Source organism: Pseudorca crassidens, chromosome 6 (genome assembly GCF_039906515.1).
Source record: "Pseudorca crassidens isolate mPseCra1 chromosome 6, mPseCra1.hap1, whole genome shotgun sequence".
Taxonomy (NCBI): Eukaryota; Metazoa; Chordata; class Mammalia; order Artiodactyla; family Delphinidae; genus Pseudorca; species Pseudorca crassidens.
In genome coordinates, this window is record NC_090301.1 from 52,236,775 (window position 1) to 52,260,629 (window position 23,855).

Here is a 23,855-nt window from a genome sequence, read left to right on the forward strand (position 1 = left end):
AGGCGAGCGCGGGGGGAGGGGAGGGCGCGGCGGCGGCGCGCGTGCTCGCTCGCTGCTTGCCTGGCGGAGGGGCGCGCGCCGCCGGCGCCCGGCGGGCGCGAGCTGTTCCCGCGCGCTCCCGCGCGCTCTCTCCGCGCCTCCTTCACCCGGGGGGCGCACGCGTCCGCCCGCGCGCGGCCAGGACAAAGAGCGCGGCGGGGACCCGGCGGGCTGGCCCCTGACGCCCTTGGCCGCGGAGCCGGTACCGGAGAAGGCAGGGGCGCGGGCGCCGTCTCGCGGGGCCGCTGTGCCGCGGGGTGGCTTCCGGCCTGAGCCCGCCTCCGGAGCGAGGCTGCCCATTGGACTACCCGCCCCCGCAGGCTGGGGCCAGGGTCATCCCCGGGGCTGGCCGCATCTCCTCTCCCTACACACGGGCCAGCGTGGTCCACGGGGCCCCCACGCCTGGGCAGGGGCCCGGGTCGCGTGGACGGGAGTCCCCCACTGCCCTGGAAGACTGGAGACTAATGGGTGTCGTTGAAGCCAGGCACGCAGGCGGAGGAAAGCTGCCTCTTGCCCCCCGTGTGAGCTAAAGGGGCAAGAGGGGGTCTTGGGCATGGAAGGAGGAAAAAAGGATTTCGAGACTAGGTGACTAGCCTCTGCTTCTCCTTGGCCCTCAGCCTTCCAAAGAGGAAGGTCCTTCGGATGCTTTGAAAACTTAAAAATTCAGAACAATTATTGAGACGTCCCACTCAAGATTTTTTTAAGTGAAGAGGGACCTTGTAAGGAGGGTGATGCTTTGCTGGATGCCCTTCTGATGTGCCTGCTAGACGCCAGTTCTGGAAAGAGAAGCCCTAAGTGATACTGGGTCAGAATGTCTACACAGAAAAGCTTCAGATGGGGTTAAGGGAAGGTTAGTTTTGTTCTGTCATTCTCTCTTGCAATCTCCAGGTGGACTCTGCAGTTTTTGCCCCAGGCACAAAGTGGCCAGAAGTACAAAAACTTCCTGTTTGCAGCCCAGACCTTCTGCTACTGAGAACTTGCTCCAGTGATGGAGCCCCTAAGGAATTTGGGGATTCCTCTCCCACAAGTGTCAGGGGCAGGGGTGCTGGGAGAATGTGGAGTTCACAGAGGGAGTGACAATAGTAGAGTCATAACATCTGAACTAGAATGAAAGAAAAAAGGAGAAAAAAAGGCTGAGTGAGCCAATATATTTACTTATTTTTCCTCCAAATAGAAAAGTTTTGGTAAATTGTTGCTTACAGTTCTGACGAGTAAGTTACATTTCTGTGATTTTCCAAAGACAACAGTCATTCAGCGAACCTTTCAGAGGGCTATGCCCTAGGTGCTGGACACACAAAATTCACTCATTCAATTACTGTGTGACTCAAGCCAGGTCTCTACTCTGTGCTAGAAGCAACCAGTCCAGAAGGGGAACAGGTCATTAAAATGTACCAGGTCGATTAGGAGGAAGGACACTCTAGTCAGAAGGAATAGGAAGTCTCAGACAGAGCATGGTGTGTGTGTTGACAAGAAGTTTCACTGGGCTGGATCAAAGTGTACCTGTGGAAAGAGCTTGTTAGTGAAAATACAGGCAGAAGTTTCCCCCAACTTTTACACTGTGCTGCTACAGCAAAAGCCAACCAATTTGGAGTTTGGATTTTGCTCTATTTGGAATGGGAAGTTGTGAAAGGAAAGCTATATATTAAAAAGTGGGATATTTTAGGAAATTTAATATTACATAAGTAGACTGAAGGCCCAATGGCAATTTGCTGATAGGATTAGGGTGGGGCTAGGAGATTGGTAGATAAAGATATTTAGTTGTGTTTGGTAGCATTTTCCATGAAAAAAGAAACAACAGTGGACTGAAAAGCAAGGGAACTGGATTCTAATCTTATTCTATCAAATTCATGTGACCTCAGGCAAGTTACTTTTTTTAAAAAAATAAATTGTATTTATTTATGTACATATGTATGTATGTATGTATTGGCTGCTTCGGGTCTTCCTTGCTGCGAGCTGGCTTTCTCTAGTTGCAGCGAGCAGGGGCTACTGGGGCTACTCTTCGTTGTGGTGCGCAGGCTTCTCATTGCAGTGGCTTCTTTTGTTGTGGAGCACGCGCTCTAGGTGCGCAGGCTTCAGTAGTTGTGGCGTGTGGGCTCAGTAGTTGTGGCTCATGGGATCTAAAGCACAGGCTCAGTAGTTGTGGCACACGGGCTTCGTTGCTCCGCGGCATGTGGGATCTTCCCAGACCAGGGCTCGAACCCGTGTCTCCTGCATTGGCAGGCGGATTCTTAACCACTGTGCCATCAGGGAAGCCCAGGCAAGTTACTCTTTCCAGTTAAATCTTTCTCGTATGTAGCAGAAGTGTAAATCCTTGCTCAAAAATTTCATGATTCTTCAATGAGTTTGAAGTCATGGAGTTCCACTCAATATTCACGCAACAGATTACTTAGGAACTACCAAATGCTAAGAAATTGGAGTGAAATATGGGTGCTGCTCTTATTGAGCTCAGTGGGTAGTGGAACAACCAGAAATGTAGACTACACGATGAGAAGTGCTGCATTCAAGGAGTGGACAGAATGAGTGGAGTGTTATTAATTATGAATTAAAAATTAGTAGTGGAATTATTAATTCAGCTTGGGGTTATGCACCATGGGGTGTGGGTCAAAAGAAGTTGCAATGAACTGGGCCTGGAGGGATCAATAAGTGATAATATAGATAATGCTCTGGGCAAAGTACCTGGACATAATAGGTGTTCAATAAATAGTACTTACCAAATTGTTAAAGTCACCATAAAAAAATGAATGGCTCCATAAGGTGAGGGACATTAGTGGCCTGCCCTCACAGTATTAGGTACTCAGCTACCATTATTCACTTGACTAAAGGGGTTTGTTCAAGAAATTCTTTCCAGCTCACAGCTCTCCTCCAAGGTCATCTGACATCACTATCCTGACCAGAAGCAACTTGTAAGTTATGAATTGTTATCTAACTTGAAGTTCTTCTTCACAGGACACCTGTTTTGTAATTGTTTTATCTTTCTCTTTTTTTTTTTTGCCGTGTCTACCCTTGGAAACAGGGATCATGTCTTATAGGCATTCCTGAGCACATACATATTTCATCTAGTGCAAATTATTCTATAAAGTATGTAATAAAAATTTTTTCCCATATGACCCCTCAAAATAGTACCACAAAGTAGACATTAGCTATCACAAGAAGATTGTTCCCTCTTGGTTTCCTCTTTTTCTCCTCTTGGTATGGGATCCTTCCAGCTTCTCACTCACAACTCTGAAAAAGGCAGAAGTAAGAGGAAAGATAAAAAATTCAATTGCAGCAGATATTGCCACAAAGACCTCTTCTCTCTTTCCCCCCCCACCAAATGCTGGGACCAAAAGGAACTGGTCATTACAAGGGCAGACAAGGCAGGACCCAGAATCCTTTAGACTTACCTGGTTTGGGAGTTGCTTTCTCCCATGCCTTTCAATGGGTCTCAATGTTATATAGGTACATGAGTTTGTGTGTGTGTAACCAAGAATTCTACAGGAATATACGTCTGATTTGCTTAATAAGTTTCTGAATTGAGTGATTATATAAGCTACAGTAGGGCCACAAATCTTTTAAAATCACCCACCATGGCCAACAACATACCTTACACATAATGGATATAGAATACTTATTAATTTGTTTTGTTGATTTCAGAGTGCTTTTGTTTGTTTCCTTCCACACAATAACCTTTCTCAACATCCCTTCCTTTTACCCTTCTTTTTTTCAGGCTGTTTCAGATGCTATCCAGTTACTTGTATCCTTTTGTCATCTGGCTATAAAACTCTCTTTCTATCCATTCAAAAAAAAAAAAAGAGTTTGGTTTATTAGGAAGTCATTTCCTGGCCCAGGCTTAGTTTAAGAAGCCATGATTGCCATTGTTAGTCTCAGTGTCTCTGGACCTCCAGAGTCCAATGTACTGATTGACATCTAGTGTTCCTCCATTGTGTCATGTGTACAAAACCTTCTGTGTGCCAGACCCTGGGCTGGGGCGTGGAAATGGAAAGGTGCATTAAGCCTCTGTTTGACTTCAGGGACTTCAAGGCACAAAACTCAGTGATCATTTCCCGCTTTTCTCCTTTGAGATAACTCTGAGGGAGAGTATATACCAAAAAGGGCTTATGTCTTTATTCCATAAAGAGCTTGTACACATGAAATGAAAACATAAGCACCTTAATAAGACGAAAGTCATGAACAGATACATTTTATTTGGCCACACCGTGCAGCTTTCAGAATCCTAGTTCCCTGACCAGGGATGGAACCTGGGCCCCCTGCAGTGTAAGTGAAGAGTCCTAACCACTGGACTGCCAAGGAATTCCCTGAATAGATACATTTTAAAAGAAATACATTTATTTAAACTTATTTTAACAAAACAAAACAAAACCCTCAACCTTGCTAGGTATCAAAAAAAGGAAAATTAAAATGAGATACATATCAAAATAACAAAAACAATTTTTAGTGATTATAATCATTGCTGGCAAATTAGTAAAAAAATTTCCCTTTGTCCATTTCCAGTGGCAATGAAAGCTGGTACTAGCTGTTTGAAAAGCAGTTTGTAAGTCTGTGTCAGGAATCTTAAATGTGTTCATAGCCTTTAACCAAATTTCTCCATTTCAAGAAATGTATCTTAAGAAAGTATTCTAAATGTGGAAAAAATAGCATTGAAAAATTGGAAGTGTCCAACTATAGGAAAATGATTACACAAACTGATTCACCCACACAATAAAATTTGCAGTTATTAAAGTAATACATATGAGGAATATGCAAAAATACAAAATTGGATTATGATAAAATGTTAATGAGGGCAGGATTTGTCCATTTTGTGAAACCAGAGCTTGACTCAATGCCTAGGAAGGTATCTGGCACAAAGTAAGTGCTCAATAAATATCTGTCAAATGAATATGCACTATATCTGTACAGCTAGCAAGACAAAAATATCTGAAAGGAATATACTCTAAAAGGTTAACTAGGGACTTCCCTGGGGATCCAGTGGTTGGGACTTCACCTTCCAATGCAGGGGCTGCAGGTTAGATCCCTGGTCAGGGAGCTAGGATCCCACATGCCTCAAGGCTAAGAAACCAAAAACGTAAAACAGAAGCAATTATGTAACAAATTCAATAAAGACTGTAAAAATGGTCCACATCAAAAAAAACTTTAAAGAAAAATAATAAAATAAAATAAAAGGTTAACTATGCTTATACTTTAGAGCAACTATGAATAACCTTTTTAATTCTTTCTATATTCAGCATTTTTTTTTAATGAGCTGGCTACTACTATTATAATGAGGAAAAAATGGTGTGAATAAATACAGAGGTGTACATTTGGTGAAAATAAATACTGTTTTAACTTTTTTAAATTATTATTTTTATAAATTAAAAGAAATGTAAATACAAGTAGACTTTCAGAATTTGTCAAAGTTTTAAGGTTGATATAAGAAAAAATAAAGACCATTTTTAAAATCCATAAAAAGCTGTGTGAAGGGGCTCTTCATTAAATAAAACAGTAAGCTCTGGCTCAAGGACAGATAGATCACTGAAACAGAAGAAGTAAATAAGAATTAGGTGATTTAATATATAACAAATGAGACTTCATCTAAAACATAGAAAAATGAAGGCTTATTCAATTAATGATATTGAGGTAACTAGTTCCCAATATGGAAAACATAACTTAGAACCATACCTTATACATCAACATAAATTACAGATGAATTCAAGAGTTAAGTTTTTTAAAAATCGCTCCTTGGGAAAGTTAGAATAATTTGATTACTTATTATAGATAGAGATGAGTTATGATAAGCTATGCTAAAAACCAACAGAAAAAGAAAAATCACAGAAGAAAATATGTATTTGACCAGGTACAAAAATTGAATCCTCAGTATGCTTCCTGACGCACATACACGTGCAGTCACCAAGCTGAAACATCAAAATAGAGCAGTTTGTACTACGAAAAAAGATTAATATACATCACATATAATTCTAAATAGACTTATAAAAATATCAAATCATCATAGACAGTTAAAGGACAGATTAGAAATTGGAGGTTATTGAACTACATGTTGTCTTAAAAATCTAAGATAGATATATATATATATATATTCCACAAAATTTACAAATCTAAAAGCTGTATGATGCCAAATACTTGTGAGAATATTATGAGAAGGGCACTTTCCTGTATTGCTGGTGGCATTGTAAATTGATATAACCTTTTTTTGGAAAGCAATTTGGCAATGTGTTTCGAGAGTCATAAAAATGTTCATACCCTTTAACCTAGTAATTCTACTTCTGGGAATCTATCCTAAGGAAATAATCCAAAATATTAAAAAATGCCATATGCTTGACAATGTTTACCCCAGTGTAATTTATACTATATAAAAATGGAAACCACTCAAACTGTCCCACATAAAGGCTATGCTTTAGTAAATCATGGTCCATTCACTCAATGGACTGTACGTGAATATAAAATAGTGAGTATTATAACTATCATTTGTACTTCTCATGGTAAATCCTTTTCTGTGAGATCAGCTCATGTCCTACTTACTTAATAAAACTAACAAAGATGTCATGCATCATCTTTTTAACTGTTGTTTTTACTTAACGTTATGTCACTTAAATTTTTCCAAGATGCTTTACAGTATGTCATGTGTAAAATCAGGTTAAGTGTATACTTTCTGCTTCAGAAAACAAACTTGTATGCACAGTATGATTGCCTGGAAAATGTATACAAGAGATTTTGAAGAAATATGCAAACAATCATTTTGGGTTAAGGGCCAGTTTATTTGTGATTCTGGCCATCTTTTCCATATTGCACAAGTGGTTATTTAATTGGAAGAGATTCAATAAGAAACAATATGTTTTAATTTGGGGCTGCAAAGAAAGTAGTTTAATTTGCAATGATAAACAAGTTTCCATTTTACTTGAATGTCTTTATATCAAAGAAGTAAAACAATATATTTTTAAATGGGGATATTAATTAAATATGTTGAGTTATATTTTAGTTTTATTCAGGTCTAGATTCTACAGGCTTGTCATTTATAAAAGATCTCAAAGATGTGCCTAGTAAAATGTCAGAATGCATATGATTTTAACTTCTCTGAATTATAACATCCCAAAATAGCTCAGATAAAGTAAATATCACAGAGTGATGTGAGTGGGTTAAAAAAAAGTGATAGTTTTCAGTAAGACTATATACTCAGTGTGTGGTAAGGGTAAGGAGAAACTTGGACTCATATTAAGGAATGACTGCTTAGTAGCAGTACTTATAATCCAAGAAGAGGATATTGAAGTGCTAGACTTTTAACCAAGGAAACAGTCTCAGAGATACCAAATCACTTTCCTCAAGTCTGCATTCGGCCCCCATTTCACTATGCTGTCATATCCACCAGGGCATATAGACCACTTTTCCAAGTCACTAGCTCCTGTAGAAATGTCAAAAGGATATCATCAGAAAGTTCTTAAAAGTGTAACAGTCTTTTCTCACCCATGTTCATAAGCATGAGAAAGAGCTCCGATACGCTGTTATAAATTTGGTAATCTGGTAATAATCACTCATAATATCCTATATATATTGTATAATACTTATCATGGTTTGTAAACAAATATTTTGTGTTTATTTCTTTGATATTTTTATCCCCCTCCTAGAATGAGGGCAGGGACCATATCAGTGTTTTGTGCCTAATACAGTGCCTGGCATATAATATTTAGTAAATAATACCTGAATGAATGAGTGGATGGCCAAATTACCTTCACACTCAAAGTCAGTTGAAGGGACTGTTATAGAATAACAGCAACAACAAGAAGAAAGATCTTTTCCCACTGTCTGACATATTTATGGACATGAAAAGTAGCACAGGCTAAGCACATGGGAGTCCAAAATTATTTAGAGAAATTAAAGGCCAATAGGTTCATACATTCAAATAAATTAAGGGTGTTTGGTATGTGACCCTAAGCTCTGAAATACATGTCAGGAGAACAATGACCAAACTTCTTATAGAACCATAGTCAGAAAATGAATATTGGCTTATGTTCTTTTCTAAAAATACAGTAGGGCAGCAAAACCTTTTCTAATCTGCTTTATACAGTGTCTATATAGAAGAGGTGGAGTTACGTGTTCTATAAAGCTAAATGCTGGCGACTAAGATTAAAATTAATCAACCTCAATCAATCTCAGACTCATTGGCAGAGGCATTTAAAAGGACCAATGGAAAAATAAAACTGTTATATATTTGGTCCAACTTTCTCTAGCTCTTAATCAGAACATCATGGTCACTGACCCAGAAACCTGGCATCTTGGGTTCTAGTTCCCATTACATTGTTCATCCTTCTAGATGCCAGGTTCCTCATCAGCAAAATAAGTCTGGAGGTTGTTTCTGATTCTGGAATCTATGATTTATGCTATTGTATAAGTAAGTGCTGTTGAGCAAACTGAATTAACTAGTATGGCTGGTAATGCTTTTTTAAATTCTAGCATTGCTTAATGGCAAGATAATGCCAGCAATGATTTTTTTTTAACATCTTTATTGGAGTATAATTGCTTTACAATGGTGTGTTAGTTTCTGCTTTATAACAAAGTGAATCAGTTATACATATACATATATCCCCATATCCACTCCTTCTTGCATCTCCCTCCCTCCCACCCTCCCTATCCCACTCCTCTAGGTGGTCACAGAGCACCGAGCTGATCTCCCTGTGCTATGAGGCTGCTTCCCACTAGCAATCGGGTTTACATTTGGTAGTGTATATATGTCCATGCCACTCTCTCACTTTGTCCCAGCTTACCCTTCCTCCTCCCCATGCCCTCAAGTCCATTCTCTAGTAGGTCTGCGTCTTCATTCCTGTCCTGCCCCTAGGTTCTTCAAGACCATTTTTTTTTTTTGGATTCCATCTATATATGTTAGCATACGGTATTTGTTTTTCTCTTTCTGACTTACTTCACTCTGTATGACAGACTCTAGGTCCATCCACCTCACTACAAATAAGTCAGTTTCGTTTCTTTTTTATGGCTGAGTAATATTCCATTGCATATATGTGCCACATCTTCTTTATCCATTCATCTGTCGATGGACACTTAGGTTGCTTCCACGTCCTGGCTATTGTAAATAGAGCTGCAATGAACATTGTGGTACATGACTCTTTTTGAATTATGGTTTTCTCAGGGTATATGCCCAGTAGTGGGATTGCTGGGTTGTACTGGCCAACAATGATTTAAGGCCATATGTAACCACACAAGTTGATTATCCATTAAAATTCAGTTTGGCTTGAAAAAATTTGAATGTGCTTCTTACATAAAGGCTACCATAACCAGCTATCCCTCCCCACCCCACCCTCAGTTATTTTGGCTATATGAATATACCAAACCAGTTGTCAATTTAAGTGGAAAATATATATACCAGTAATTCTAGTTGTTTGAAATTTTCCAAAGAAAATAATGTCATTTCTAATAAGGTTGTTTACATCAGGTGAAATTTCCACTTCTTGGTTAGATTAATTCTAAATTTAAGTTTTTTCCTTGTCCCTGGAGAAATTTCTTAGGAAAAAAAAAGTCCATAACTTACCTATGGCCATTTTTGCCACCCACACAAAAACCCCCACTTGAACTTAGGAAATATAATTATTTGCATATCTGAGCCTTTATTTACTCGTTTAACAAACATAACAAATGCCTTTTCAAGGACAAAGCACAGCGCTAGAAGATGTGTGTCAAACAAGACGTGATACTGTCTCTTCTCTAAAGGGTTTATAATCTAGCAGGATGGTTTAAGAGGGAGGACTTCAAAATCCAAGAACAGGAGTTTCCTGCCTAAAAAACAATAGCAGAATTTCACTCACCTCCTCTTCTTATAATAAGCAGCCCCTTAGAATTGTGCTTTTACTACCTTCAAATACATTAGAGGAGAAGCCAGAGGATGTAAAAGAGGGATTTTATATGCTTATTCAACAAACAAACATGGAGTACCTACTGAACAACTGGGAAAGCTATAGTTTTGAATGTAGATGACGTCTTTCAAAACACACACATATACACACACACACACACACACAGAGCAGGCTCTGAAGAAGTAAGCACTGGTTGAGTAGATGGAAAACAAGTTCTATCTTAGGATAATTATATGGTTAAAAAAGCAGCAGTTGAATTATTTTTGCATCGTAGCAAGTTATCCAGTTTTTTCTTTTCTTTTCTTTTCTTTTTAAGGAGAACAGAGTTCAGAGTTCAACCTTCCAGCTAGGATACTTCAGATACTGGTCTCTTTCACTCACTCCCTGCCATCACAACTGTATCCCCTGTGCCTAGCATGTTGCTGGAGCTCAAGAAATATTTGTTGGATAATAGCAAACACTTCTGTAACACTTAATTGTCTTTTATGCTGTATTTTATATGCACTGGCTCATTTAATTCTCTCAATAGCCCCCATAAGGCAGGTACTGTTATATATTAATGTTACAGATGAGAAAACCAAGGCACAGAGAGGTAAAGCAACTTGCCCAAGGTCACGTGACAAGTGAATGGTGGACTCTGGCTGGGAAGCCTACGCTCTTGACTGCTATGCTATGCCACTTCTAGAAAGTAAGTGGCATTCCGAGTGAGGGGATGGGAGGGAAGAGAAGGAACTAGCATCACTGGCCCCATAGCCAGAAGGGAAATAATTGGGACCCTTGGGACAGGCTGGAGATGTTGACAGCCAGCGAAGAATGAGGAAGTTTTAGGCATCCCATCAGGGTTACTTTTGGACTGTCTTTGGTTGCTGGGGTTGACAGAGAGACTGTTCAATGAGAAAGAGACATGTAAGGAAGCTCTTATAAAAATCAGAAATGATCTGTGGTCCGTTTGGGCAATTTTTCTTCTGCAAATCTCTCTCTAGTTCATTCTTTTTTTAATGCCATTCTCTTCCTTTGTCCCTTTCCTTTACTATCCCTTTTAGCCTGTTATAATCTTGACCTAAATTTTAAATTATTGTATTTATTAAATCAAATGTATATATCATCCCACTTTTCTCTGCACTTCCATTAAAAAAAACAACAAAAGTTATTTCAAAATTGTTCCTTATTAATGCTGTACATGCAGGTCAGTGATTCTTAATAGAAAAAAAAGTCTCCCAAAGTGGACTAACCCTTAAAAAGTGAGAGATTATGAAACTAAATCTTGGTACTCTATCACTTCAATATTAGTAGAAGAGATGGCCAATCTTAAATACAAAGCAGTTCATGCTGAAATTTAACATTTTCTTTCAAATTTTAAAAATATCTCCAAGTTTAGACTAAAGAACATTTTAACATTGATTAGCCTCTTCACTTTATGATAGGATCAAGAGTTCATTTGTGCCTAATGTCAGCTAAGGGATAGTTTATAGAATGCTGAAATTTCTGGGTTTCTGAAAAGAACACTAAAAGATTAAGAAATTATATTTGTTCATTTAACTATGTGAGAATATAAAAATAATAGTCATTTACAGGAGTTGTCTAGAGAAAATCCTCAGGATAACTAGGCAATTTGTGCCTAGCCTGGTACAGTATACAGATTAATGACTTAATCTGAGTAAATTTAGTCTCATTAGTAAAAAAGTGCAAATGTTTATACATATATGAGCGCATGTGTGTGTGTGCACAGATAGTCAATTTGCTACAAGAACAAGCACTTGTTTGTTAAAGACTGAAAATAAGGATCAACATTGCAGCATTCACAACCACATAACTGGATAAACCACATGACGTAGGTGCTGCAAATAAGGAATAAGTAAAAACGAGTATCGGGCTGACATCAGGAGCATAGGCATAGGCTCTAAATTGCAGAAGCTAAGTAGCTACAACGTGGTTTAGTGTGGGATGTGGAATGTAAAATCCTAACAAAAGGGATCCCATTTTAAAGAGATTGATTTGGGACGAGTGAAGGTGATATGATATTTATCTCTGTATAGCTTTTTAAAACTGATTTAGTACGGTGGCTTATGGAAGTTAACAGATGTTAATTTGAATGAATATTCATTCGCTGATATCAAGTCCCAGTAGATGACACTTTCCTCTTAAGAGGTCATATTTTCCTCTTACGGAGTGTTTGCTGTTGCGGTTGCCAGTTGTCTATTTAGAAGACATAACACTAAGGAGCTATGTAAAGTGCAGTATTCATGTATAATGATGTAGAGTCTGAACCAGAGGTAAATATGCTAATTAGAAACAGCAATAATGCCAGATATAAACATCATAGTGACTTACCTTATCTTTGTTGACAGCATCATGATAGCTTCTCATCAACCAGTCACGAATTTTCTTTTAAATTACCTTATTAGTATACCACTTGAGCTGAAAAAAAAACATTTATTTAAGAAAGAACATTACCGAGAAGTGAGGTGACTTTAAATCACCATAGGAACCAAATAAAGAACTTTATTGTGAAAAAGCTAAAAAAATTATAAAATTCTATATGAATAGAAATTATTATTATTGGGGGCCTAGCTGTATCTCTACCATTTGCTATACAAAATCTTGCTTTCTTCTACGTGTATTTTTAGAGAAAACAGCAACATCAAAAGTACGGATAGACTTACAATTGTTTTGTTTCATAGATTCATGCATTGGGCCCAGTTTATCGTACCTAAAGTTACTTTGGCTCTGCAAATGATTATTTTTGGCAGAAGTTGTATTAGTGTGTCAAATTGTCTTTTAAGAAACTTGGCCAGGATTACTGCTCAAGATGGTAAGTTATAAATTTTAAACCTTATTACTATACACTCCCACTCCCTTCCCCCAAGACAGTAGTACTATCGGATTTTCTGGTGCTATGATCCAAACACAAATTTGTTACAGAATTCCAGAAACAAATAAGATAATCTTAGGAGCAGAGTTAACAAATGAGATAATGATCTGGTTATATTTCTTGATCCATGAAATACCTAGAGTATTTAGCAACACAACTATGTCTTCATTTGCTGTGGTGTTAGGAACAGATATGACATATACGTGGAAATCTGTAGCTAATTCAAAAGTATCACTGTTAAGCCATTAGAATCAGCGTTCTTTCTCAAACTCACAGATGTGTTTTCTATTATCTAACCCTTTGTATTCATGGTTCGCAACTTGGGCTCCATATTAGAATCACCTGGTGACGACTGGGGAGTGGTTAAAACTCCTGGTGCATGGGCTACACTGCCAAGTAATTAAATAATAAACTCTGGGGGTGAGACCCAGACATTAGTACTTTTCTAACCCCACCCCCACCCCGGCCCGAGTGATTCCAATGCACGGTCAAGGTGGAGAACTACTTAGTAGTAGAGATGCTGAGAATCAGCGAGGTGGAGAAATAATAAGAAAAGAACGTCTATTTGCTAAGTTAAAAAGTAAACGTCAATGATTGTTCAAACTGTAGACCAATGATAATGTAGAAAGAGATTATTAGGCTATCTTTTTTTCTGATTTCTTTGAAAATCATAACTTCAGTTCCACCTATTATATGAGAGGGTAAATTTCCAGATTATACAAGTGTTTATACCTATTTTATTTTTTTATTTTTAAAATTTATTTATTTGATTTATTTTTATTTTTGGCTGCGTTGGGTCTTCGTTGCTGTGCGTGGGCTTTCTCTAGTTGCGGCGAGCGGGGGCTGCTCTTTGTTGCGGTGCGCTGGCTCCTCATTGCGGTGGCTTCTCTTGTTGTGGAGCATGGACTCTAGGCACGCGGGCTTCAATAGATGTGGCACGCAGGCTCAGTAGTTGTGGCACACAAGCTTAGTTGCTCTGTGGCATGTGAGATCTTCCTGGACCAGGGCTCGAACCCGTGTCCTTTGCATTGGCAGACGGATTCTTAACCACTGCACCACCAGGGAAGCTCTATACCTATTTATTAAGATTGAAATACGCCAGTGATATAAGTTGCCCCTCATTTCAATATATAATAATTTTTAATTTGTGGAGTTCTTTTTCAGAGAAGTAAACTTGAATACTTAGCAAAAATATATTATTAATTAAAAAACTATGCAGAATAAATAATTTTCAAATGGTAGTTGGAGGTAGCAGAGATGTCCTTGGGAGGGAAGTAGATTTTAGCCAGTCTCAATTTAGGGAAAAAATGATAAATCTATATTTTGTGCTGTTACCCCTTGAAATTTATTCATTTTCATAAAGTATGCTTTCCTGAGGTATCTTATTAGCATCATCCAGTAAGAAAGATGAATTACAGTAGAGGCAGAAAAATTCCCCCTAACTTTAATGTAAGTTGAAAGCAGTGATTTATTTGCTTAGATATAATTAATATAGAAGGTAGTATGTACTGTGATTAGACTCAAAAAAACCATGGTTCAAAACCTAGCTCTGCCCCTCCTAGCCAGGTTTCCTGGAACATATTATTTACCTAGTCCAGGACGCGCTTTTTTCATCTACAAAAGGGGCATATTTATGTCTTCTGTGCAAGGTTGTTAGTTATGGGAGATTAAGTGAGGAAATGTTGACACAGCCCTTAGTATAATGGCTGACACACAGTAAGCTCTAAATAAATGACAGTTATTTTTTAATTATTCAAGCACATTGTTTGAAACTCTTCTTCCCCCAGGGTAATATGTGCTGTTTTTTATAACTGTCCACCATAGACTCGGCATTCATGAGAGTTACAGGAAATTTTTGCATATTCTTAAATTTAGGCATGGAGTGGCAAGCCGTGTGTGAGTTGCTGCACAGGTGTATTCAAGGCCATGTGAGGCAAGTGCATAACCCACCACGTTCATTCACCAAGTGAGGTACCCTGTTCTGTGACCAGACGGGAAACAAGCAATATGTGTCACAGCGAAGTTGAAATCACCCCCCGTCACGGACCGTCTCAGGTACTAGTGAAGAGTGGGAATCAAGAACGTTAAATCATCATATTCTAAGGGTCTCTATATATCACATTTCATTGATTCTAATGTGCACATTTTAACATCTCCAAAATCAAAATGTACCATCTAATCGATGAGGTCTTAAATCACTCTCCGCCAGGCAGCACTTCTGATGTAGCTGGCACTGCCTGTGAATGCACGAACATGGCCATAGTTCTTCATATTGTTGTGATGCAAGATAAAAACCTAAGGCCAAGTAAGTTTAAGAAAGTTCTTTAAATAACTATAAAATAAAAAGTCTAAGTGATAAAAAAAAGTGTCATAGTTTAATTGGAAGTCATTTTTCTTCCTTAATGGCACATGAAATGACAATGCATCTTAGAATCTAATCTTTAATTTGATGTAATAGTTTGCAATGGTTTTTGCAAAGCAATTTGACAATATGATTGAAAAACCTTTACAATACATATATCCACCAATTTCAATGCTCATAACTCATCCTAAGGAAATAACCAAAATTAAACCACGTTAATGCTTCTGCCTCAGTTGTTAATTTGTTGTAAATTTGTTAATGTGGTAGACAGAATAATTCGCCCTCCCCCCCCAAAAAGAGATGTCCATATATTTATCCCTGGAACCTGTGCATATGTAAGGCTACGGGGCGGGGGGTGGGGGGGTGGGGGGTGGGGCAAAGGGAAATTAAGGCTGCAGATGAAGTAAGGCAGCTAATCAGCTGATCTTAAAAGAGGGACATTAGCCTGGATTATCCAGGTGGGGCCAATGTAATCACAAGGATGATTAAAAGTGACAGAGGGAGGCAGAAGGAAGAGGAGATGTAATGAGGCAAGAGGTTGGAGTAATATGATGCAGTGTGAGATGGAGTCATTCTCTTGTTGGTGACTTTGGAGATGGAGGGAAGAGCTACAAACCAAGGTGTGCTGGAGGCTTCTAGGAGCAAAGCCAAGAAAAAGGCAAGGAGATGCTTTCTCCCCTAGAGCCTCCAGAGGAAAATGTGGCCCTCCCACCACCTTGATGATAGCCCCGTGAGGCCGGGGTCAGATTTCTAACCTACACAACAGGAGCAGTATAATAAATTCTTGTTGTTGAAGACACTGTTTGTAGTAATTTGTCACATCAGCAATAAGTAACTAGTCCAGTTTTCAGACAAAAGAATTTTTATGATTGATTGCTTGCATTAGGTAAATAGTTACTAGACTGGTGACTTTAATAGACCAGTAGAAGTTCTAAAACATGTTAGGGCCAACTGACAGCTTTTAATTTTGCTGCCTTATTCTAAACGTCTTAAAATTATAACATAACACCAGCATATTATAACATGGTCTTACAAAGGAATAATAATGTAAATATAACATATAAGAGCAAATATTTAAATAAATTTAATTGGGAAAAAAACTCATTACATTGTCATTATTTTCCTCACTTCATCCAAAAACCAGTAAAAATATCCCATACCAGTACTATTCTATGATCAAGCATTTGGGAATTACTGTGTGAGATGCATTTTGTTTTTTATTGTTGTTGTTGTTGTTTTAAAATTTTTTTAATTTAATTTTTTTAACATCTTCATTGGAGTATAATTGCTTTACAATGATGTGTTAGTTTCTGCTGTATAACAAAGTGCATCAGTTATACATATACATATATCCCCATATTTCCTCCCTCTTGTTTCTCCATCCCACCCCTCTAGGTGGTCACAAAGCACTGAGCTGATCTCCCTGTACTATGTGGCTGCTTCCCACTAGCTATCTATTTTGGTAGTATATATAAGTCCAGGCCACTCTCTAACTTTGTCCCAGCTTAACCTTCCGCCTCCCCAAGTCCTCAAGCCCATTCTCTACATCTGTGTCTTTATTCCTCTCATGCCCCTAGTTTCTTCATAAGCATTTTTCTTTTCTTTAGATTCCATATATATGTGTTAGCATACGGTATTTGTTTTTCTTTTCTGACTTACTTCACTCTGTATGACAGACTCTAGGTCCATCCACCTCACTAGAAATAACTCAACTTCATTTCTTTTTATGGCTGAGTAATATTCCATTGTATATATGTACCACATCTCCTTTATCCATTTATCTGTCGATGGACACCTAGGTTGCTTCCATGTCCGGCTATTGTAAACAGAGCTGCAACGAACATTGTGGTACATTGACTCTTTTTGAATTATGGTTTTCTCAGGGTATATGCCCAGTAGTGGGATTGCTGGGTCGTATGGTAGTTCTACTTTTAGTTTTTTAAGGAACCTCCATACTGTTCTCCATAGTGGCTGTATCAATTGACATTCCCACCAACAGTGCAACAGGGTTCCCTTTTCTCCACACTTTCTCCAGCATTTATTGTTTGTAGATTTTTTGATGATGGCCATTCTGACGGGTGTGAGGTGATAACCTCGTTGTAGTTTTGATTTGCATTTCTCTAATGATTAGTGATGTTGAGCATCCTTTCATGAGTTTGTTGGCAATCTGTATATCTTTTTTGAAGATATGTCTATTTAGGTCTTCTGCCCATTTTTGGATTGGGTTGTTTGTTTTTTTGATACTGAGCTGCATGAGCTGCTTGTAAATTTTGGAGATTAGTCCTTTGTCAGTTGCTTCATTTGCAAATATTTTCTCCCATTCTGAGGGCTGTCTTTTCATCTTGTTTATGGATTCCTTTGCTGTGCAAAAGCTTTTAAGTTTCATTAGGTCCCACTTGTTTATTTTTGTTTTTATTTCCATTTCTCTAGGAGGTGGGTCAAAAAGGATCTTGCAGTGATTTATGTCATGGAGTATTCCAACTATGTTTTCCTCTAAGAGTTTTATACTGTCTGGCCTTACATTTAGGTCTTTAATCCACTTTGAGTTTATTTTTGTGTGGTGTTAAGGAGTGTTCTAATTTCATTATTTTACATGTAGCTGTCCAGTTTTCCCAGCACCACATATTGAAGAGGCTGTCTTTTCTCCATTGTATATTCTTGCCTCCTTTATCAAAAATAAGGTGACCATATGTGAGTGGGTTTATCAATGAGCTTTCTATCCTGTTCCATTGATCTATAGTTCTGTTTTTGCACCAGTACCATACTGTCTTGATTACTGTAGCCTTGTAGTATAGTCCAAAGTCTGGGAGCCTGATTCCTCCAGCTCCATTTTTCTTTCTCAAGATTGTTTTGGCTATTCGGGGTCTTCTGTGTTTCCATACAAATCATGACATTTTTGCTCTAGTTCTGTGAAAAATGCCAGTGGTAGTTTAATAGGGATTGCATTGAACCTGTAGATTGCTTTGGGTAGTATAATCATTTTCACAGTGTTTATTCTTCTAATCCAAGAACATGGTATATCTCTCCATCTATTTGTATCATCTTTAATTTCTTTCATCAATGTCTTATAGTTTTCTGCATACAGGTCTTTTGTCTCCTTAGGTAGGTTTACTCCTAGGTATTTTATTCTTTTTGTTGCAATGGTAAATGGGAGTGTTTCCTTAATTTCTCTTTCACATTTTTCATCATCAGTATATAAGATTGCAAGAGATTTCTGTGCATTAATTTTGTATGCTCCTACTTTACCAAATTCATTGATTAGGTCTAGTAGTTTTCTGGTAGACTCTTTAGGATTCTCTATGTATAGTGTCATAGAGTGCAAACAATGACTGTTTTATTACTTCTCTTTTCTGATTTGGATTCCTTTTATTTATTTTTCTTCTCTGATTGCTGTGGCTAAAACTTCCAAAACTATGTTGAATAATAGTGGTGAGAGTGGGGAACCTTGTCTTGTTCCTGATCTTAGAGAAAATGGTTTCAGTTGTTCACTATTGAGAACGATGTTGGCTGTGGGTTTGTCACATATGGCCTTTATTATGTTGAGGTAAGTTCCCTCTGTGCCTACTTTCTGGAGGGTTTTTATCATAAATGGATGTTGAATTTTGTCAAAAGCTTTTTCTGCATCTATTGAGATGATCATACGGTTGTTTTCCTTCAATTTGTTAATATGTTGTATCACATTGATTGATTTGCATATACTGAAGAATGCTTGCATTCCTGGAATAAACCCACTTGATCACAGTGTATGATCCTTTTAATGTGCTGTTGGATTCTGTCTGCCTGTAGTTTGTTGAGAATTTTTGCATATATGTTCATCAGTGATACTGGCTGGTAGTTTTCTTTCTTTGTGACATCTTTGTCTGGTTTTGGTATCAGGGTGATGGTGGCCTCGTAGAATGAGTTTGGGAGTGTTCCTCCCTCTGCTATATTTTGGAAGAGTTTGAGAAGGATAGGTGTTAGCTCTTCTCTAAATGTTTGCTAGAATTCACCTGTGAAGCCATCTGGTCCTGGGCTTTTGTTTGTTGGAAGATTTTTAATGACAGTTTCAATTTCAGTGCTTGTGATTGGTCTGTTCATATTTTCTACTTCTTCCTGGTTCAGTCTCGGGACGTTGTGCATTTCTAAGAATTTGTCCATTTCTTCCAGGTTGTCCATTTTTTTGGCATACAGTTGCTTGTAATAATCTCTCATGATCCTTTGTATTTCTGCAGTGTCTGTTGTTACTTCTCCTTTTTCATTTCTATTTCTATTGATTTGAGTCTTCTCCCCTTTTTTCTTGATTAGTCTGGCTAATGGTTTATCAATTTTGTTTATCTTTTCAAAGAAACAGCTTTTAGTTTTATTGAACTTTGCTATTGTTTCCTTCATTTCTTTTTGATTTATTTCTGATCTGACCTTTATGATATCTTTCCTTCTGCTAACTTTGGAGTTTTTTGTTCTTCTTTCTCTAATTACTTTAGGTGTAAGGTTAGGTTGTTTATTTGAGATGTTTCTTGTTTCTTGAGGTAGGCTAGTATTGCTATAAACTTCCCTCTTAGAACTGCTTTTGCTGTATCCCATAGGTTTTTCATCATCGTGTTTTCATTGTCATTTGTTTCTAGGTATTTGTTGATTTTATCTTTGATTTCTTCAGTGATCTCTTGGTTGTTAAGTAGTGTATTGTTTAGCCTCCATATATTTTTATTTTTTACATATTTTTCCTGTAATTGATATCTAGTCTCATAGCGTTGTGGTTGGAAAAGATACTTGATACGATTTCAATTTTCTTAAATTTACCAAGGCTTGATTTGTGACCCAAGATATGATCTATCCTGGAGAATGTTCCATGAGCACTTGAGAAGATAGTGTATTCTGTTGTTTTTGGATGGAATGTCCTATAAATATCAATTAAGTTCATCTTCTTTAATGTATCATTTAAAGCTTGTGTTTCCTTATTTATTTTCATTTTGGATGATCTGTGCATTGGTGAAAGTGGGCTGTTAGAGTCAGCCCACTTGCTATGGGCTGACTGTGCTATGATTGTGTTATGCTATGATTGTGTTACCGTCAATTTCCCCTCTTATGGCTGTTACCATTTGCCTCATGTATTGAGGTGCTCCTACGTTGGTTGCATAAATATTTACAATTGTTATACCTTCTTCTTGGATTGATTCCCTTGATCATTATGTAGTGTCCTTCTTTGTCTTTCATAATAGACTTTATTTTAAACTCTATTTTGTCTGATACGAGAACTGCTACTCCAGCTTTCTTTTGATTTCCATTTGCATGGAATATCTTTTTCCATCCCCTCACTTTCAGTCTGTATGTGTCCCTAGGTCTGAAGTGGGTCTCTTGTAGACAGCATATATATGGGTCTTGTTTTTGTATCCATTCAGCCAGTCTATGTCTCTTGGTGAGAGCATTTAATCTATTTACATTTAAGGTAATTATTGATATGTATGTTCCTATTACCATTTTCTTAATTGTTTTGGGTTTGATATTGTAGGTCTTTTCCTTCTGTTGTGTTTCCTGCCTAGAGAAGTTCCTTTAGCATTTGTTGTAAAGCTGGTCTGGTGGTGCTGAATTCTCTTAGCTTTTGCTTGTCTGTAAAGGTTTTAATTTCTCCATCAAATCTGAATGAGATCCTTGCTGGGTAGAGTAATCTTGGTTGTAGGTTTTTCCCTTTCATCACTTTAAATATGTCCTGCCACTTCCTTCTGGCTTGCAGAGTTTCTACTGAAGAAACAGCTGTTAACCTTATGGGGACTCCCTTGTATGTTATTTCTTGTTTTTCCCTTGCTGCTTTTAATATTTTTTCTTTGTATTTAATTTTTGATAGTTTGATTAATATGTGTCTTGGTGTGTTTCTCCTTGGATTTATCCTGTATGGACTCTCTGTGCTTCCTGGACTTGATTAACTATTTCCTTTTCCATATTAGGGAAGTTTTCAACTATTATCTCTTCACTATTTTCTCATCCCTTTCTTTTTCTCTTCTTCTTCTGGGACCCCTATAATTCGAATGTTGGTGCATTTAATGTTGACCCAGAAGTCTCTGAGACTGTCCTCAATTCTTTTCATTCTTTTTTCTTTATTCTGCTCTGCAGTAGTTATTTCCACCATTTGTTTCTTCCAGGTCACTTATCCGTTCTTCTGCCTCAGTTATTCTGCTATTGATTCCTTCTAGAGAATTTTTAATTTCACTTATTGTGTTGTTTATCATTGTTTATTTTCTCTTTAGTTCTTCTAGGTCCTTGTTAAATGTTTCTTGTATTTTCTCCATTCTGTTTCCAAGATTTTGGATAATCTTTACTACCATTACTCTGAGTTCTTCTTCAAGTAGACTGAGTATTTCCTCCTCATTTGTTTGGTCTGGTAGGTGTTTACCTTGCTCCTTCATGTGCTGTGTGTTTGTCTGCCTTCTCATTTTGCTTAACCCAGCTGTGTTTGGGGTCTCCGTTTTTCAGGCTGCAGGTTCGTAGTTCCCGTTGTTTTTGCTGTCTGCCCCCAGTGGTTGAGGTTGGTTCAGTGGGTTGTGTAGGCTTCCTGTTGGAGGGGACTGGTGCCTGTGTTCTGGTGGATGAGGCTGGATCTTGTCTTTCTGCTGGGCAGGACCGCGTCCAGTGGTGTGTTTTGGGTTGTCTGTGACCTTATTTATGATTTTAGGCAGCCTCTCTGCTAATGGGTGGCGATGTGCTCCTGTCTTGCCAGTTGTTTGGCATAGGGTGTGCAGCACTGTAGCTTGCTGGTCATTGAGTGGAGCTGGGTCTTGGCATTGAGATGGAGATCTGTGGGAGAGCTTTCGCCATTTGATATTACATGGAGCTGGGAGGTCTCTGGTGGCGCAATGTCCTGAACTCGGCTCTCCCACCTCAGAGGCACAGGCCTGACACCCGGCCAGAGTACCAAGACACTGTCAGCCACACGGCTCTCTCTGGGCTTCTATTTTGACAGCAACAATGTACTCTGGACGGTGTGGGCCACTTTTTTGGCCAATTGGCCGAGGAGAAGTGTGAGGGCACCCAGTGTCTCTTGAAAATGCAAAACCAGTCGAGCTGCATTTTGTTGATTTTTGTTTGTGGATTTTAGAGTCCGTTAAAAAGAAAGATTGGCATAACAACAACAAAAATCCTTAGATTATAAATTCTTAGTTCAGATTCTCAGAGTTTGGAGTTAGGACATCTTGATTACTTTTACTGTGATTTTTCTTTTTTTTTTTTTCCAATTCCCTTCCCATATATCCAGACCATGTTATGTTAGTTTCCTATGGCTGCTATAATTACCACAAACTTGGTTCTTACAACAATAAACATTTATTCTCTTACAGTTTTGGAGGTCAGAAGTCTGAAGTCAGTTTCACTGGGCTGAATTCAAGGTGTTGGCTGGGCTATGCTCCCTCCTGAGGCTCCGGGGCAGGGGAAAACCTGTTTTTTTGCCTTCTCCAGCTTCTAGAGCTGCACTCCTCATCTCATAGCCCCTTCTTGCTTCATCAGAGCCAGCAGCAGTGCATCTCCAAATCTCTTTGCTGAGGTCACATGGCTTTCTCTCTTCTATGTCAAGTCTCCCCATGCCTCCCCCTTCTAAGGATATTTGTGATGACATTTAGACCCACCCAGATACCCAGAATAATCCTCTATTCTCAAGATCCTTAGTCACATCTTCAAAGTCTCTTTTGACGTATAGTAACATTCACAGGTTCTAGGGATTAAAATTTGGATATATTTGGGGCCATTATTCAGCCTGCCACATATGCTTAGTTTATACACGTACCGCATAGCTGTTATATTTTTTAAATTTAAATAGGAAAATTTTCTTTGTAAGAATCTATTAAATTATCCGTTAAAGTTGTGACATATTCTAAGATGTCTAGGTCTTAGAAAGCCATGTATATGACTACCAAAGAAAAGGGTCATAACACAATTAAGCAGTTTTGATTAATATTATAACTTATTTCTTATTACAATGTCTTCTACAGAAAGTCCTCTCCGTGGTAGAAAAGTATAAACTGAATATTCCACATTAATTTTGGAACATCCTCTGAAACTCCTGGTGCACAAACAACACTCAGACTGCTGGTGCAGACAGCCCACTGAGCACCTCTCAACAGACGCTCAGGCACCCGCCTTTTTAGCAGCACATTCCTGAGATCAGCTGGTGCTAAGGCATATAAAAATGTAATTTAAGAGAGCTCTGACCACCTCTCCTCCCCTTCTATTGAATGCTATCAGACAACTGGAGGATCAGTTGTACTGTCAGAAAAAATAACAAGACAAGCTGGCAAACCCAATCCTGGACTTGACAACAGCTGTCCTGTTCTGGCTGTTGCTGCTGAGGTTCAGTAAACAGTATCTGAGTAACTCCCACCCACGCAATGGCCAGCTAACCACCAAGGTACTTGGGTACAGGGAGGATTTGTCTCTGTGTCACTTCATAATAAATAAAACAAATATCTTCTTGTATGCCTGGAAAAGGAGAGACACTCTATATCGGTGGTCAGATTCAGTTCCAGGTATTACAGGATTTCACAGGTATCTTGAATAGGACTGTGAGGGTAGATGGAGCAGACGGAACAGATTCAGCTCTGGGTTATCTACCCTAGGTTTATCACTTTTATCTGTTTTACTTATTGGGATTCTATGTAGGTTTTTCTGTTGAAAAATAATTCAGCTACGTTTTAAAAAGTAAAAAGCAATTCTAAAGAAACACTGTCTTAGTCTGTTCTGGCTGCTATAATAAAAATAACAAAAATCTATTGCT

At 38.3% G+C, this 23,855-nt stretch overlaps 1 long non-coding RNA gene across 1 annotated transcript in view; it reads right to left on the reverse strand.

Moving 5' to 3' along the window:
- Window positions 1-9,354: 9,354 nt before the first annotated feature.
- The window catches only part of LOC137226455 (uncharacterized), an 854,565-nt gene continuing 840,064 nt past the window's right edge, over window positions 9,355-23,855 (reverse strand). Inside the window, exon 7 of the long non-coding RNA XR_010944357.1 lies at window positions 9,355-12,305. This is a non-coding gene — a long non-coding RNA (uncharacterized lncRNA). The remainder of the gene's footprint in view (window positions 12,306-23,855) is intronic.